General features: G+C 43.2%; 1 long non-coding RNA gene across 1 annotated transcript in view; it reads right to left on the minus strand.

The window, feature by feature from the left end:
• Positions 1 to 17,769, minus strand: part of LOC110394218 — a 22,089-nt gene extending 4,320 nt beyond the window's left edge. Inside the window, exons 1-3 of the long non-coding RNA XR_002435455.1 lie at positions 17,438 to 17,769; positions 14,492 to 14,608; positions 9,844 to 14,264 (exon numbers count right to left, since the gene is read on the minus strand). This is a non-coding gene — a long non-coding RNA (uncharacterized LOC110394218). The remainder of the gene's footprint in view (positions 1 to 9,843; positions 14,265 to 14,491; positions 14,609 to 17,437) is intronic.

Here is an 18,418-nt window from a genome sequence, read left to right on the forward strand (position 1 = left end):
GAGGAGAGGAGAGGAGAGGAGAGGAGAGGAGAGGAGAGGAGAGGAGAGGAGAGGACTGTAATAAAAATATTTTAACCAAAGATCATTAGTGGGGCCTTATTTAACTGACAGTATGTAAGAGATGAGAAAGAAGATCTTCTAAATGGTACTGAAAATTCTTAAAACGTCCATTCAGTGTCTTGATGTGTGAAAAAGATTGCGCTGCATCTTGTGTTGGAGCTGTCATTAAGCCACATTAACATTGCCCCAACAAGGTGAGCTCGTGTTGTGTCAGCTCTGCATACCAGCCTGCGTACGTAGGATTTCATGCCATCACAACAGGAAGATTGTACTTGTCCATCAATGGCTAGGAAAAGTCAGATAAGCGGACAAAGGAAAATGCCAAAGCAAGATTAGGCAACTTCTCTCCTTTACGAAATGAGTTTCTCATACTAGGAAGGTGAATGGGACTCCAAAGAGCATGCACCATCTCCCATCATAGCCAAGCATCTTTCTCTTACAGTAGGCATCCCACACAGAGCAGGTGAGCAGGTTTCACCTGCACCCACCCACCTACCCAGGTCCCCTCCAGCAGCAGCTCCCAGCTCCTGCCTGGCAGCCGCCCCCATCATCCTCTGTGCCTGCCTGACACACGTTGCTTCTCATCTTCCACTTGTCCTGCCACGCTCACTGGGACATCTGGGAGCTCTCTGGGTCTGCACCTCAGTGAGATCTATCAGCACCATGTATAAAATTTAATGGGATGAATCACGCATGCACTGGATGTTTAAGGTATGTGTGTCTGTGTCTCCCTACTAATTTTTCAACCTGATTTCCAATTTCAACCAAGTCTGACAGAGGGGAAAATGATGCTGGGGCACAACGTCCCCACAGGCTCTGCAAAAACAGGCAAATAGAGGAAATTGGCAAGGCAATAGGGCAACCAGGTCTGCAGCTAATAGACCTGCTTGATTCCATGATAACTCGTGTCTGTGCATGACTGGTGTGCAATATGCACCCTTCTACTGGCTCACAGACAAAATAGAGCCTGATGGCCCCTTTCCACCATTAGCACTAGCGGAGCAACACACAGAGAAATTCAGCCTCAGTGCACATTTCCCTGATCTACATACAGAGCTGTGCTTGCAAGGAGAGCTGGAAGTGCATTTGAGCTGGAGCACTGGCACAGGAAAAGCAGGGTCAAGCTGACATTTTTGATTCCCAGAGGCACCCTACGTTGTTCAGCACTGGAAAACATGAGAACATCAAGTCTTCAAAAAGGGAAGCGGAGTCAAATGTGCCTGCTGTTGGCATTTGGAGGACACCCCATATGAAACTGTGATGTACCCTTTCCTCCTGCTGCGCATATGTGGCCTGATTTGCGATGCTGTGAGATTTGCCCATCAAGAGCCCAAGTTTTGATTGCTCCTCTCTAAATCCTGCTCTCTCTGCTCTGCAACCAGGCCCCAGAGTTTTCCTGTAATAACAAGAAAACCAGGTTAAATGGGCTTGGAAATACAAACTGTTCCTCTGAAGAAGTTAAATTCGTATCTGTCCCCAGGAATTCAGGAGACATCTCCAGCAGGAATAAGATGAGTCAGGTACTCAACAGACCAAATTCTCCAAACTGAGGACACACAGCTCCACGCAAGCATTGCATGAGCACAAATGCTCTTGGTGACACCCTCTAGCTCTGCATGCACACTCATACATCCAAACACACCCACGCTGGAAACTGAACACGCACATGGACTGCTGCTCTAATGTTCAGGGTCATGTCAAGTTAGGCCTTTGCTGAGAAGTTCTTCTTTTCTCAGGGCTGTTTTAACATTCACCACTTCCTAGGACATCATTTCTTCTGACATCCATCCATGCTCCTTGAGGAGATGTCTCCTGTTTCTCTCTCAGGGAAATGTAAATCTTCACGAAGTAACCACTAGGAAGGTACTTCCACACACACAAGCCAACTCAGCTCTACATTTTTGGACAATGCCTATTTTTGAGAAGGAGGCAACTATAATTTCAGGCAGTCTTTCTGTAATGAAGCCTAGATCATGTGCATATTCATTTTCTTACATAGCTGTGGAGAAGCAATCATGCCTGAGCCATGAGACCATACTATGTATTCACTCTGTAAATATCCAGCTTCACATCTGTCTAGCTTATTGTATATGCAAACCAAGACATTTTTGCATAAAACCACAGTGAGAAAGAGCTAACTATCTTCAAAATTGTACACATCTTTTCTTGTTAAAAACTCACTGAAGAGTTTTCCAACCTCTGGGCCAGTGTCTCCATGATTACACACAAAAAACAGGTACACATCATATGACTGTAGGAATCACCACTACAGTGCACCCATGCCATAGGAAGAGCCAGTCTCTGTGTGTTCACCTTAAAATCCAAATTCTCCATCCCTTTCCTAAAGAGGAGTTCTGGTTGCAGAAATAAGCCAAAGATCAGAGATACAGAGACTCAAGCAGGTCTGACATTTCTCCGAGCAGGAGGCAGCGGTGACCTATACACCCCAGTTGATACATTTCACAAGAAACTGCAAGTCGCTTCAGCAAAATATGACTCCTTTGATATTTTCCTGTTTAATTTAATGCAGACTTTTAATATCCAAAGAGACCCACTGCTTTGAAATGAGGAAACTCGGTCAAAGACTTCGGCAGTCAGCCCACAGCTGGCAAGCACAGCTCAGGGGCCTAAAATACAACTGCTCACTAGACTTGTGTTTGGAGACAATGGAGCTTTCAAAATTAAGGCTTGTATATGCAGGCAAATTTATCAGCCTAATTATAGTGGCATAATTAGGACGATAAATTTCCCTGTGTAGACAAGTCCTGAGTCTCTCAAGCTCATAACTAGGCAGGTCTTTCAGAGAGAGGGAAAAAGGGGAAAAAAGCAACTTCTGGAATATCCAAGTAATAAATTCTCTCTCTCTCTCTCTCTTTTATTTTTTCCCTCAAGATTCTTTTTTTCCTCCAAGTGAAAGGTATATTTCATTTTCAAACTGAGACCTGGAAGAAGCATTGATACATGTCCTTTTAGACAAATTAGAAACAACAAATACAAATATCCCTCGAATGGGCACTAGTCCGTCTCTCAATACAGGAAAACCTAAACACATTGGCAGAGCCCCAGTAGGCAGACCATTCTCCTTTCTAATTTGAAGTGCGTGGTGAAGCAGGTTACTCACTTTTTAGGACTGTGCATCTGATGTGAGACTCTCAGACACTCCTGTCTGTACAAAAGCATCAGAAGAAGCCTGCACTGTTCAGAATAGTGGTCCAGACACGCCAGGAACAATGCTATTGTTAACGCTCTTCCTTTCCATGCCTCCCTCGCCAATCTTTCCACACAAGAGTATCACATAACTCCCCTGTGAAGCTGCCAATCCCACGACATAGACCAAGTATAATTTGGAAACAGTGCAAGATGCCTAACCAACACTCTCTGGTCTGTGAGTGCATGGGAAGTCTCATCCTAAGCACCTCATGCGCTTCACTCTACCTCACTGTACTGGAGCTCCCTAAAGACAGTAAGGGTCACACTGTGGCGAAGAATCATGGCAGGACAACCACACTGAACCTAGACCTAGGCCCCTGCCTGATGGACAGCACCACCTGCTCACCGTCCTTGTGTCTTATGCTGTGTGATCCCAGCCCTGCTACTGCTAATATTAAGTAAGTGACTCAGGCTGCATGAGAATTGTGCCAATAAGCTATTGCTGAGGTTCATTTGTAAGCACTCACTTCAGAATCTCATAACCTCCCTCAAAACTCACAGTGAGCACAGAAAATCCAGTATTCAGCTTCAGCCATTTCCTCACCCAATCTTTTCTCTTCCTTCCTATCTTCAACTTTAATCTTCTTCCATACTTCTCCACGTCATGGGACACAGCCCTCTGCCTTAACGGTGGCAAAGACTCTCTTGACAACCAGGATTTCCTCCCAGCTTCTCCCTCCCTTTTTTCACACTGATATCAGCATAACATCGAGTAAATAGAAGGTGAGTTAGGGTACCCATGGTGTTAAGAACTGCATATATAGTGGAAGAGAGACAAGTCTTCTCGATTGCACAGCCTAAACAAATAAGGCCAGAAGAAATGTTATTCCCATTTTACAGATGGAAAACCAGGACCAAAGATATTAAATGTCTGGCCCTAGGAAATCTGCAGCCAAGGCAGGAACTGACCCCCTGTTTCCTGAGAGCCAGCGATCAGTGTCTAATCACACATGATCAGTCTTCCTCTCTACCTCCCTGTAGGCACTAGGAATTCATACTCGACATCTCCACATGTTTCTCTTGCACTGTATTGCACACAGCCATAGACACCTAGATGGAACTTCTTAATAAATAATTCAATAAAGATTCATGCAGCTCTCCTCTACTTGTCAACCCGTGCCTCCCTTACTGCACAGGAATTAGTCTTTCCTTCCTGTATTCCCAGTGTAATTATCAAACAAACTTTCCTTCTGGTGTAGTCTTCCAACACCATGGACACTTTAAACCTCACACATAAATCTCTTCCACTTCAGCAGGTCTCTCTTCTTGAGAATGACATTTAATTGTGATCTTTTTTTAATCAGACTCAGTCCGCAGTTTCCCATCCCCATCTGCTGGAAGCAAGTTTCCACCTAGAGAGGAAGTCAGTCTTTGATTTCATAGATGATTATAAGATTTAACATCCTCAGGAGCACAACTATTTCGATTAGAATATTTTCGCTCCAATTCCTTTTCCAGCTGTCTCACTTTTGATACAAATCCCAAGATACAAAAATCCTTCAGAATTCACCCACAGAAATTCCAGTACAAAGGCAGGCCTTTTGCCCTCTCATGGCCTTAGGAAGGTCTCTCCCACTCTCCTCCAAGACCTTGGCTTCATGTAACACAGAGGAATAAAGGAGGGAGCTTGAACATGTGCATGTGTGGGCTTGCTTGCTTTAGATCCCAAAGGGAAATCTCCGCTTTGTTACTGTGGCCCTACAGAACTCCAAGACCGCCACTAAGACCTATGTGTCTGAAAAGTGTCTGCAAGCAGCCTGACAGATAGATGCTTTCACAGGAGCATCTCCCACCATCACTACTTCAGATTGGCATGAGTGAAATTTTACAGGCAGTGCTCATTTGGGCACAATTCTTCTCACTGTAGGCAACTGAAGGAAAACATCAGACCCTTGCTGATTGGATTTTTCCGGCTTCAAAGGAAGATCTGAGTTGTAAGATGTAACCTTTTGCAGTTTTGCTTTCAAAGACTTTCTGCTATTTGCCCTTTCATGTATCACCTCTCTGAAGATATATGTATATGTAAAATGAGATGGCAGTATGAGGGCCACAGCCTTTAGTCTCCCTCTAGTCCTCTCAAAGGATGTCAAAAGCTCTGAGGGTTCTCCTTAGAAGGCAATAGATGAGATTTTGGTGTAAAAAAACAAGCTACGAAGTCCAAATGAGTGGGAACCAAGCATGACGTTATTATTCTTTTAATGAAGATCCTTCCTACCAAAAGCTAAGTAGCTTTATTTCAGCAGCACTGGTTGTGTGGAACAGAGCAAATAGTGTGAAGCCAACTTCATTTCTAAGGACTTCACTCTAAACCCATTGTACAAGGATGAAAGACTCTTTTTCAAGATCCAGGTTACCTAGCTCCAGTTTGCAGGTGGCACACCCATTCAGGAGCAAGATGATTAAATGCAGCCTGTCTATGTTTCAACACTGTGCTCAGTACAGTCCACTCTCCGTCTTGGCTAGCCTGCTTGGATTTGAGCTGGCATGCCTGGAGACTCAGACTCTTACAAGCCTTTCCTTTCCATAGTATCATCAGCAACCCTGTCAGTGCCCGTGGCTGTTGTGCTAAAATAAATTTCCCCATCCTACACAAATGCTTGGATGCTAAGGCCAGAGGAACTAGCTAAAATATTTTTGTCTGACACCTAGAACAACGTAAACTGTAAGAGTATGCTAAATAGTTCATACATCAGTTCAATAGCTGTGGTTGAACAACAACCACAATAAATACGCAATCATGGAAAATCTACCACAATTCTTAGTAAGATGTTCCAATGGTTAATTATTCTCACTGTTAAAAATGCACACCTGGGTATCAGTTTGAAGCTGCTTGGCTTCAACTCCTGGCCAACACATTCTGTTACATCTATGTCTACTGAACTACATAATCCTTAATTCCCCATTATTGATCCTGCTTAGGTAGCTTTAGCCTGCGACAAGTGACTTGTCTGAAGGCTAAGTAGAACTCCCCTGACATTTATTGCTATCTTGAGGGGTTTTTGTTTCTTTTCACCCTTTCAGTTGCCTTCAAAACTTCCCTCCAAACCTCTAATGCTTTGATATCCCTCATGAAACCAATTGTGGAGTTTGCTGAGCTGTAAGTGGTTCTCTCAACATTCACAGAGCTAAACTACTTCCTTGGGTTTTGTTCTGAAAAACTCCAAATGCTTTCATGAAGTCTTTCCAGAGCACCCTGTGTTCTGACCAACACTACAAGTTACAAAAGCATTTCCAAATCGCTAAGTCCAAAGTCATGCTGAGTGACACTAAGATGAAGCAACAAGATCTTAAGTCCACACATAAAAACTCAGAAGGAAGCAGTTTCACTGTAGGATCATGAGCAGAATGATCTCCCAGCTGCTCACATTTCTTTATGTAGGTGAAAGCATTCACAACTGATTTGAGCCAGAGGTTGCCAACTGACTGGAGCTTTGCTATTGTTTCAGAGCTTTGGTGCAGTTCTTTCTACTTGCCACTCAACAGGCCAGAGGAGATGAAACACTGCAGACCAGCTTTCCTTTTCAATCAGAAAGCACGCAAATTCACATACATGTAGCTTGTTTGCATCTCAAATACTGGCCAGCCAAGCAGGCTGGCTGGCAGTTCTGCCAGTCCCTAGCAATAGGGGCTAACCTGGCAGCTGCAATAGCCTTGTAATAGCACCTTATTGAAGATCCAGCACCTTTCAAAGCACATGCATCTCAAACCTATGCTTTTCATTGGAAGCAAACAACCCTGTCTTAACTTATTTCGGAACAGAGCCTCACTAACTTTAAATTAGCAATATGTGCTTTGCATATCATCATCACAATGAAGAGCTTAAGAGAGTTTGTTTCTTTACTCCTACTAAATCTTCCTGTGTTACAACAGCACTCTTACCAAACTCAGTCACTTACTGGAAGGCCCATAGCCTAAAATAGTGCAACTAAAACCCCTGCCTATGGTTGTCTTTCAAATGGAAGAGCTACTCTGATCCGCCTGCACGGGGCATTTTTGCTTAAGGAAAGGAGGTAGAAGAACTCCACCACCCCCAAAGTCAGTCTTTCCCCATACAGGGAGCCACTGCTCTCAGAGTATTAATAAAGCATGTGTTGAAAGGGAGGCTCAGCCTGAGGCATGCTCAGTAGAACACTTGTCGGTTGACCCACCTCCTCATCCCTACGATTAATTACGCCTAACCCCTCCCTGTTAAATTGCCTCTCAGGCATGTTGCTCAGCCTTCTCCCTCTTGCCTCAGGAAGATTCACTCACTAGCTTTTTATTTCAATATTCATGTTTTCCAGTTTGTAAGGTCCTCCACTGGTTTTCCCTCAGCTGCCCCAAGGACTGTGTTCCAGCAATGGGACCACGGGGAGGAAGGGCGTCTGGAGGGAGAATGAGCACAGCAGGGCTGGGCCAGGAGCTTCCCATCCCTGTTCTCTAGGTCTTTCTCATGTGAAAGGCACTAGCTGGGCTGAGAAACCACCTCACTTCTTCTCATTTTCAGAAAGAATCTCTCTCACTGCTGAGTGCTGGTTTAAGAGGTACAGAAGTCCTGGGGCATCAGCAGTTCCCAAGCCTGGGCTGGGGACACAGCTCATATCTAGGGACAGGGCTGTGGTGTTCGTCTCCAGCAATAGAGCTCTGTGCTCTGATCCTTGCCTGGGGAAGGGCTGAGGACTAAACCGTTCCTCTTCCTACCATCTAGCTGTCACGACTTGGTACTTAGCATGTTACCTGCTACCACATCTTGTCTTACATGCCTTGTTCATGTTGTGCATCATCTGTGGAGCTCAGCTGCCTCATTCAGTGTTCACTCTCAGCAACTCCTTGGCTAAGTGTTAGCTTGCACTCCTGTCCCAGTTTCCCATTCATTTGTGCCATCTGGATAGACTGGGAGCTCTTTGGGGTCACTGACTGCCTTTTGCTATACGTGTACAGAAATATGCCCAGTGGAGCCTTAATTAAGGTCTCTAGACGATGTTATAATACAAAAAATAAATATTAATTAGTAGGATCAGCAGATCCACATACCAGACATATTGCAAGACACTCCCCCGCTCTACTTACACATGCCGATATGTGAATGTGCCTGCAATGGTTAATACCACTGTATGTTTGGCTTGTCTGCACACTGTATGTTTTTCCTGTATTATCCTTTCCTTTTCATAATCAGATGACACTTAATATCCTGACTAAGAACATTCTGTAATACAGTAGCACGAGTTTGGACAGACTTGTGAAATTATCTTTGAGATGTAACACAGATGGAGAGATCAGATGACAAGTCTCTTTTCCATTTCTCTAGCTTTCTGCCGTGGTTACCTGTGTTCTAAAATCCTAAGCCATCAACGGGCTCATTCTTAGTGTTGGCGATGAACTAAGTCATACTCATAGGTATCTGATTTTTGTACATGGATTGCACATTCCAAAGAAAATCCATAATGGAAAACATAATTGCAGTAACAAGCGCCCTACAGGGATGCAAAATTCCTCAAGAGAATGGTTGCGGGTTAATAGGGCTCTTCTTTATATGGTTCTATAGAGCCATTCCTATTCATATCAACTGAGCACTAGAGGAAAAGTAATAAAATCACCAGCAAAAGCCCAGGTTCCTGCCTATTCAGTATTCCACACTAACTTCTAAAGACAGAGCTCTGATTGTATGGCTGAGCTAAACAGGATGGCTGTTTTTAACACCGTCCCAGCTTATGGTAACCATTAACTACAACCTGACTTCCCATTACAACATACCACTGTGAACACCCATTAGCAGCTAATTGAATCATCTAAAAATGGTCATAATTCAAACTTATGTTTGTATTTTTGTAATGTTTCTTATGGCTTTTACTACAGTACAGGAGGAGATGCAAATCAAAGCTGTATTTAAGAGCTCGTGGTAGGATGGGAGTTTAAGTGGAAATCTAATGGAGTGACAAAGGGGAATAAAGCCGTATTGTATTTTTGATGTTACCCATGAGACATGATAGGAGAAACTAATAACAAGCTAATAAGGCTGCCTATCTCTAAACGTTTTCCAGCTGTGAGCCACTGAAGAGCCAAAAGACCTCTCTAAGTCAACACCAACAGATGCATATACTCACGTCGTAATTTTCTGCAATTACTACTCATAATTTCAAAGCATAATTTCAAGGGCATACAGAATTGTTCATTCTACTTTGAATCTTAAAAAATACTAGTTTTCCCACTCAGAGGCATCGTGGATTGTTTTTCAGCCCACTCTGTTCTGAAGGTTTCAATTCTATTGAATTCAATTTTATTGAAACTAAGCATGTTTTTATTGTATTACAAAAGGCAAAGCTTGAGCTGTTTGTGCAGCATTATGGATGCATTTGTGCATATTTGTTGCCAGGGCTTTTTAATTTAACTTACAGTCTGACATCATAAATAGTTTTCATTAAATCTAGAGAAAAATTGTTAGCTGTTATTTGGGTACTTCAAATTAGCATAAATTAGCTTAAACAATAAATTAGCTTAAGCAATAAATTAGTTTAAACAAGCTACTCAAATTGAAAGAATACACTTCACTGATTGCAAGGGAACTGTCAAGAGCAGATAACAAAGATAACACACCTCAGATGGAGCGCCTCTCCAGAAAAAGGTCCTCTGCTGAGTCACAGCCATGTGATGTTTCCAGGCCACTGCAATGCAAAGCAAGGTACAATTGCTTAAAGCTTATTCAAGGTGTCACTGAGGTTTGTGTCAGTTAAATAAATACAAGTTGAAGGAAAAGAAAAGAAAGTTTATGCAGAAATTTTGCAGCTTCCTTCTACAGTGAACGACCCAGCAGCCACCAGGTCTGTCCAAAGTAGGTATCTATTTCCACAAGAAGGTGTGAATTTAGGCAGTTTGTTAAGTAACAGTGATCGTGACAATCTACAAAGCTCTTGAAAGGGTTAAATAATCTGAAGGGTTTATCTGCCTCTGACTGAACAGATTGACTGAGAGAAAAAAACTCTTTTTTTTAAATGCATACTGCTTTCTAGCACACAATGTAGGAGCACTGAGCAGTTTCATAGGTTGTCTAATTTGAACTCTAGTAAAAAGACAGCACAGCATTCTTAAATTCATGGGAAAAAAAAAAACACCACATCGTTACTTCAGCTATGTCACTGCTTACAGTTTGGAAGCATCCACTGTACCGCATTATTATTGAGCTAGTTTAAATAAGGCAAATTTATAGCAATGTGATAATTTCAGTAGAAAGTGGTTATAAATCTCCCATCTACCATTATTTGTTTATTTTTAATTCATATATTCAATATATATTTCAATATACTTCCATAGTATCCAGACCAGAAAAGGGCTCATCAGATTTGCAGGGATGCAACATCTGGTCACCAAGGCTGTTAGACATGACCCACAAGAGGCAATGGCTTTGCTGGCTTGCACATCACGACCATCGCACTGCCTAGCCCTTTCAAATGTATTAGGAAAGTCAGATGCTTGTGTCTTGCATCAGCATTCAACATGGACTACCGGGATGGGATTCTTCCCCATAGATATACACGTTGCATCCCTGCTGGCTTTCTTGGAAGCCACAGACATACTCCTGAACAGACAAACAATCACCACATCCCTTCTCCCAGGCTAAAAGTTTGTCCTAGCATTCTCCCGCGAGCTTAGCAGCATGCCAGAAATTAGCAATGAAACCCTTAACCAGGCAATCCAAACAACAACATTTTTAATGTCCAGCACCCAGATCTTTGATTCAGTCTTCACTTCAAATGCTATGAAACCTGCATCTGCTAAAACCTTCAGAAATTTCTGGAACGAGTTGCATAGGGAATGTAATGGCTGAGCACGTATGGCAATTGCCCTCGAGGTGTCAGATGGGTATATGTATGCATGTGTATCTACTATGTTTTGGGAAGTCCCTGATGCCCTTGTTACCAAAACTCCAAGAGGTTCTTCCTGTGCCCAAGCTGTGGGGACCTTATCTGGTTGGAAAGCAGCAGCCCTTGTGCAGCTGTCTGTCCTGTGCAGCAAAAGAGGCATCTGCATTCCAAAGACACAGTAGAGCTGAGCTACCAGGTGCTCAGCAGGAGCCTGCAGGAATATGTCAAGGAGTGAGCGACCTGTTTGCCCTATAAAGACTTTTGGCATTGAGAAGAATATCCTCATCTCGTTAGCTGTAATGAGCTATTCATATTTTTCATTTCAGCATGGATCATAAAAATACAGTGACTGGAAAATCCAGGCCGGCTAGTAGATCCTGTGCTGGTCACACTTCACTCAATCCTCATCCCGTGGAAGAAAGGAAATTAAAACTCTTTTTTTTTTTTAAATCCTCAACTCTGACCTACTAAGCCTGTTGGTCGTGACTCCCATTTGGGAAAAGCTGCGCTTTCTCCTCTTCCTCCTCCCCAGCTCGCACACACACACACACACACACCGTGAAAACATCACCCTAATGACTGCTGACAAAATCACGCCTGAAGGAACATGTTGAATACAAGCATCCAAATAACAGAGCCAACAAAATATGTCAATATCTTAATTTAAATTCCAAGCATAGGTTAATATCAAAAACTGTCCCAAAAAACTGCACATTTTTCCTAGATGGCCAGTTCAGCCTTAAATAATTTGACTGAAAATGACCAAAAATGAAATAAAAAGACAGCACTTGAAGGCAACCATTACTTCTTGGTTCTTTCCTTTCTGGGTTTTCATTCATAATTTGTCTATTTATCATTATACTTGTAATTTTTTCTCCCTCTTTCAGATGCTATCTTCAGTTATTTCTTTATCTCTTCTTTTCCATATTTGCTTGCCTTTCCTCTCATTTTCTGTGGAGCCTGAGTCAGAGTTCCCCACGGAGCTCATTCACAGTCAAAAGTTTCTCAGTCAGGGAAACCTTCCACATCATCACGTTTGTCAGTGCAGTTTCCATAGCATTCATTATACCCTTGGGCTAAGGACCATGTGAGACCTGGACCTGGGGAAAGGAAGTTCACTCTTCCTGCTGTCCATGGCAGCTGTCTTTAAGCATCCCAGCTGGATTTCTTGAGCCCAGAATGGGAGAATTCCAGTTTAGGTTCAGTCCATAAGAAAACTTATTTCACTCCTCAGTTGTGCCATGCTCTTTGAAATGTTTATCATTTGCTACTGGGTTCATTATTGAAGCTCTGGTTAATATTTTCAGAGAGATGCTCCTTACTAGGAGGCAGCAGCTACTGGGGATGTACTCCATCCTCAACCCTGGCACACTGAGATACACCACTGATCCGATGTCAGTAGGAGTCCCACCTGCTGATGTGTTTCATTGTTCTCCTTCTACACCTGTGTGTAGCTGCCCTTCATACCTTGAAAAAAATGCAAAATGTTTGAGATCACTAATACTCGTTCCATAATATTTACTGTCTGGTCACATTTGGCTCTCGCTTCTTTCCATCGCTGCTGATAGTACAGCAGAAGCATTTACCTAGCATCTTATTTGGCTGTAATTTGTCCTACTCTATTTATATGCTTTTTTATTTAATGTAATTCACATTATCAGCCCCTCCAGAAACTCTGAGTTTGCTTAGTGAGAAAATATCCACTGGCCCACGAAAAGCCATGGCCACGCAGCATTACACGTGCTGAGAAATGTCTTCGTGCCAGTCCCAGCAGGGACTTGTGTGCAGGTGCACATTAAACACTGCTTTGGTCCTTTTCACCATAAAGCACTAAATCTCAGGATCCCTTAATGCTCCCACCCAGGTTCACAGCAGGCATGTCTGGAGAGACATGCATTTAAGCATCTCACAGCGCTGCTGAGGCACTTAGTTAAGCGTTCCCCTTTTGGGCCTCACTTTTGCTACTATGCACATTAGTGCTCAAGGCTATGCAGCTGCACTCCAGTTCATGCAGGATCGGGTTCCCCTGCCCTCTTTCTCCTGGCTTAGCACTTTTTCTCTTTTTTTTTCTTCTTTTTTTTTTCTGCCCTGTACTCATGCATGCAACACCTCAGAGAGCAGCACACCATTAAGCTCAAAGAGAACGTGCATGAGCACTTCATAGCTCTCCACGCAGTCTTCTTACCAACCACTCCCTGCAAAGAGGCTGCTCCAAAAGCTGACTGAAGCCAGCGAAAGTCTCCCCGTGGGCCTTGGACCAGGCCCAGAGCAAGGGACACAACTAGATCTCAACAGAGGCACAATGAAAGGCAGCTTGCCTCCCACAAGGAGAAAGCTGTATCTGAGGGCCAAGCTGGTGATCCTTTTTGAGATGCACCTCTTTGCAGTGGACACCCTTCCAAGCAGCCTGTGTTCTGTGTGACTTCCACTTGAGCAGCTTGCCAAAGCACTCAGCAGTGGCTTTGGAGCGTGAGGTGAAGACAGGGCGTGGGCACTGCCTCACTGTTTTAATCCAACAGATTTGTCTGTTTAATATATATTTTATTGTCTCATTTATTCTTTTTATAGGTCTTATTGTTACAAAGCAATATTTTTAAATGGCAGCGGAAAATATGTCAGCTGAAGATGGCTGGGAGGGTCAAAAAGAAACCCAAATAAAAGCCCCTATCCAATTTGGTGAAGGGGCAAATGTCTATTGTTCTTCTCTTTCTCTTTTTACTCCTGCCTGTACCAGTGAGACCAGAAGGAGACGTCTCAGACCGATTGTCTCCAGCCCTCTCTCAGTGAAGAGGACAACACAAGAGTCTTCACAACCCAACACTTCCTACTGCCTGCTACTCAGTGACTTGCAAACACATACTATGGTAGCACCACCCAACATGAAATAAAGTCCATACTCAATGCAAATCATCCTTCACTCTCCATTTTTCATACAGTTCTGTCTTGAAAATAACCTCATTTTAATGACTTATCTAATTTAGATCTCAGTTCTTTCTACCCACATTAACATTGGTTTCAATGAATACAAATGTCTTATCTCAGCCAAAAGAAAATCCAGCAGATCCTTTTATCAGAGTTGTAAGATGATATGTTTGGATGAAGCGTCTAGCGGGGTCCTGCCAGAGCTCTGGTTTGTTTAAAATTTTCAGCAGTTATCTGGAAGCAGAAGTAGAAAAAAACATTAATTATATTCACAGTTGACACCAAGACTGGGGGAGGAGGGGGAAAATAAGAAGTTTATAGGGAAAATGTAAATCAATTTACAATGATTTGAGAATTAGACAAGCATAACTCAAATTATGCTAATTCATAATTATAATACGTCAGCACACAGTCTGTTTTCTTATTACATCTGGATACCCTGATGATACTATGGAAGATACCTTGTGCAGAAGGACCATGGCAATAGCGTGCACCCACAATATGGATTATCCATTCCTTATGCTATATTTTAAATGGTGTAGAAATTCATAGAGACATGAAGATCTCAGAAGAAGAACCTAGAACCAAACAAGAAAGAAATAAGGATGACAGAAGGACTCGAACAACTACTGCACGTGTAGTTTGCCCCTATGGCCCCATAAGAAGAATGAAATTCAGCTATTTAATTATCACAAATCCTGTTCACAGTTCTGTGTTGCTTTATTGTGTTTTAAGGACCATATGTAAATCACAATTTATTGCAAACCAGATATATTTAAGTGAAATGACATAACTTATGGAAAAGGAATAGAGAAAACTAGAAAAAAGTAGCTGTCGTGCAAGACAAGATAGCTCCGGAATGTTAGATCATAACAGTTCGTGAAGATTTCTGCCTGGTCCACATGGGTGCTGGATGCAGGATCAAGCCTCCCTGCAGGAAAAGCGTTCTTCAGTTCTGCGAGTTACAGCAAGAGCCCAGAGACCTGCAGCTGTCGTGAGTCACTGGCCAGCTGCAGTGAACCCAGCTCATCACTGAGGTGTGCGCACAGAAAATTGTTCTCAGTTACAAGTATCTTAGGTTGGCAAGGGCCAACAGAGCACAGTGGAACAAGGGCCAACTCTACACATACCCCGTTTATGAGTTCCCAACACCCAACATGGTAGAATTTGACCCCAGTGTCCCATCTCTCTCTACTTCAAGGTAGCATATCATGAAAGCCCAGGAGTTTAGCTGACATACCTGCACAGGCCATTGAATAGCTAGCATGCTCCACACTGAATTTCAGTATTGCACATGCACACCCCATGCCGGATTACTGCCAGGCTATATCTTTATCAGTGAACTTGGCTGTTGTCACCTTAAGACCATACATTCAGGCCAGCTGGTAGAGCACAGCCTGCCAGTCTCCTAAACAGGGTTGCAGCAATCAAACTACCTACTGAGTACGGTCTCTGGCATGCTCCAGTTGCCAAACCGGGCCCCAGAATTGTTTAGAGCAAGAATCAGCTGCAAAAGACCACACTCATGCCAGAGAATGTGCTAGTAGTTTACTAGCAAAGACAATTGTGCTCCCAGGCCAAGAAAGGCTGCCAGGCATGCTTGGATTTACTACATAGTATAGCCTCAGTCTCAGCATCTGTCTTTTTCCCATGTAACTGATGATACAACAGCATCCCAGAATGGGGCAGACACAAAGCTAAAAAGAGTTCAGAATGCACACTTTGCGTTGGAAGGTGAAAAAATATGTTCTCAGTATTTGTTCCCACTTGATCTTCCTAGAGTAAGCTGAGACAGATCACAGTATTTGCCTTTATCCAATCTGCTTCTGATAGGTAGGAAAATATGTTTGAATACATTCTTCAGTGCAATTTCTTTGGTCTTAAAGTTACTTCTGAAGTTTGATCAGATTCTTCAAGAGCGCTCCACCCATGAATACTTCTCAGTATAAATACACTGTTTTAATAACATACTTTGGCGAATCACATTCAGCATTTGCTTTCTAACCCACAGTCAAGTTTAGAAGGAAACCGCTGCTGAACGTGGCTTTTGATAAACATTTTAAGGGTGCAAATCTTCCCTCCAAGGCCTGCAAAGTTACACATGGAACAAAATGTATAGCAGATAAGAATGACTGCTCTGATCCTCCTTAGTTCATTGGAAATCAGGAGTGACTCTTTCAACACTGGATTGTCTACCAGCAAAGAACTTGCACCACAAGAGGCTCATAACTGTCTGACTTTACAGTCATTCTGCTCAAATATCAGCTCCCACTGTGCCATCCACAGAGTGTAACCTCTAGTCTTCTTATCTGCATCTCAACCTTAGCATGTTGCACCAGAGAAGTCAAATGGTTTAAATTGCAGAGCTTGACTGAAGCAATCAATTTTGACTGCAATGCTTAAGCATATCTTCCAGAAAACGGAGAGAGGCCTTCAGAAGCTAGGTAGCAAACTGCAGTTGAAAACAACAGATGCAGCTCTTTGCAGAAAATACTAACTATAAAACACAGAGCAATATCTCTACAACAGATGCTAAGCTAAGGAATAAAATGCATGTCTCTTGGGTCAAAAGCAAACATTAAAAGGCAAAGATGACTGCAATAGTTGCATTTCCTCTAGCTCTGTGTTCAGAGGGAACAACAACAAAAAAAGAGTGTATTGTTACTGGCCTCCTCCAAACACAGTCTTATCCTCAGCGCTTGATTTTCACTATCAAAGTAGAAAAGAAGACAAGATTGAAGTCAGGGAGCAACTTCAGGTGGAATAGTGCTCTGGAGATCTCTAGGGCATGTCCACACTCAAGGCAGCACCACCTTCTTCACCTTTGTACCGCCCGAGGGAGGGCACAAAGAGAGGGAGAGGGAGAGAGAGGAAGAGGACTCCTGGCCACTGAAATCCTCCAACCCCATGAACACAAACATAGGTCTTGCAGTGCTGGAAGACAACTTGGTATGTGAAACAGAGTCATACTCATCCGTTTTTCAGACTAACATGACCTCAGTGAAATCATAGTCCAGACTGTGTTTGTCTGCTTGCTGCTGGCCAAGCACTGCACTGTTAACTTGGGCACAGAATGAGATTTTCAAAGTCCTTAAGGAGCTCATGTCATGGATGAAAATAGCACTTATGCCCATAGCCTTTCTCAGAATCTTGTTTGACTTCACCAAAAGACCTGAGCTCTCAGGGTCACAGATTTGTGCCACATCTCTTGGGAACTTAACTGAAGAAAAAAATCACCCAAAGCCTTAAGACACCACCAAAAGTAGTCAACTCTTTATAAACACAGTCTTGCCACCTCAGCTTCTGAGCAATTCATAAATGTGACTGTATTTTTATCTCACATCCATCTCACAAGAGAGGGAGGTACCAGCAAATGATGAGTATTGGAGCACAGACATACAACTTACCTAAGCTGAGGTCACAGCTATCTGAGGGCTGGACCTTCCAAAATCTTCGGCATCAGACTCCTGGCTCCAGCCTTAGAATCATAGAACCCTTAGAGTTGGAAGGGACCTCTGAACGCCATCTGGTCCAACTCCCCTGCAATGCACAGGAACACCACAGCTACATCTGGTCACCCAGGGCCTGATCCAGCCTCACCTTGAAAGTCTCCAGGGACGGGGCATCAACCACATTCTTTATCAGTAGAGGAAGGCAGACAGGCAGGTGAGAATCAGAGTGCTTTAACTTGGTCAGCTGAGTACTGTTAGAAGAAAGAATACAACAAAGAGTCAAGTGTGATCTCTCAGGCTGCCAAATCCCAACTTGCTTAGAGTTTTATGGGTCAAACTAGGAGAAACAAGTTGCAAGCCACTGGACCAGATGACAGAAACGAGCAGGGCTCCATTATGTTTCCACTAGGTACATAACAAGGAGACTTGACCCATCTGCAGAATGATCCACAAGAGGCTATGAAGTTAAAATCTTATGCTATTGATTTTTAGGAACAAAGCACAAAATTATTTCCTCCTTTTCTTTTATTTCTGCTGTTTTTTACCTCAAAACCAATAGGACATGCACTTTGAACTGTCAGTCAAACAGTGAGTTCAAAAATGCCCATAGTGAGAGAGCAAAAGCCAAAGAGGTTCAGCCATGAAACTGAGTCCCAGGAGACGACTGCAAAGGGCAGGATGAGATAGTCAGCAGGTGGAAAGTAGCCTCCATTCTCTGAAGCCACTGACCTCCACTTTTGGAGGCCATTCTTCTCCAAGCCTCCCATTGGCTGCTTAGAACCTGCTGACAGGATCACAGAAAGTGCCTGAGCTTTCCTAGAGCTCACAGGTAGTACAGAAGGAATGAGCAAATCCGGGGGCAGCCTTCTCCTTCTTGCAGAACATGCGGAGGCCAAAGAAAGAGGGAACGAGCAGCAGCCTCATTTTTACTAACAA

The sequence above is a fragment of the Numida meleagris genome, chromosome 2 (genome assembly GCF_002078875.1).
Source record: "Numida meleagris isolate 19003 breed g44 Domestic line chromosome 2, NumMel1.0, whole genome shotgun sequence".
In the NCBI taxonomy this organism is placed as follows: Eukaryota; Metazoa; Chordata; class Aves; order Galliformes; family Numididae; genus Numida; species Numida meleagris.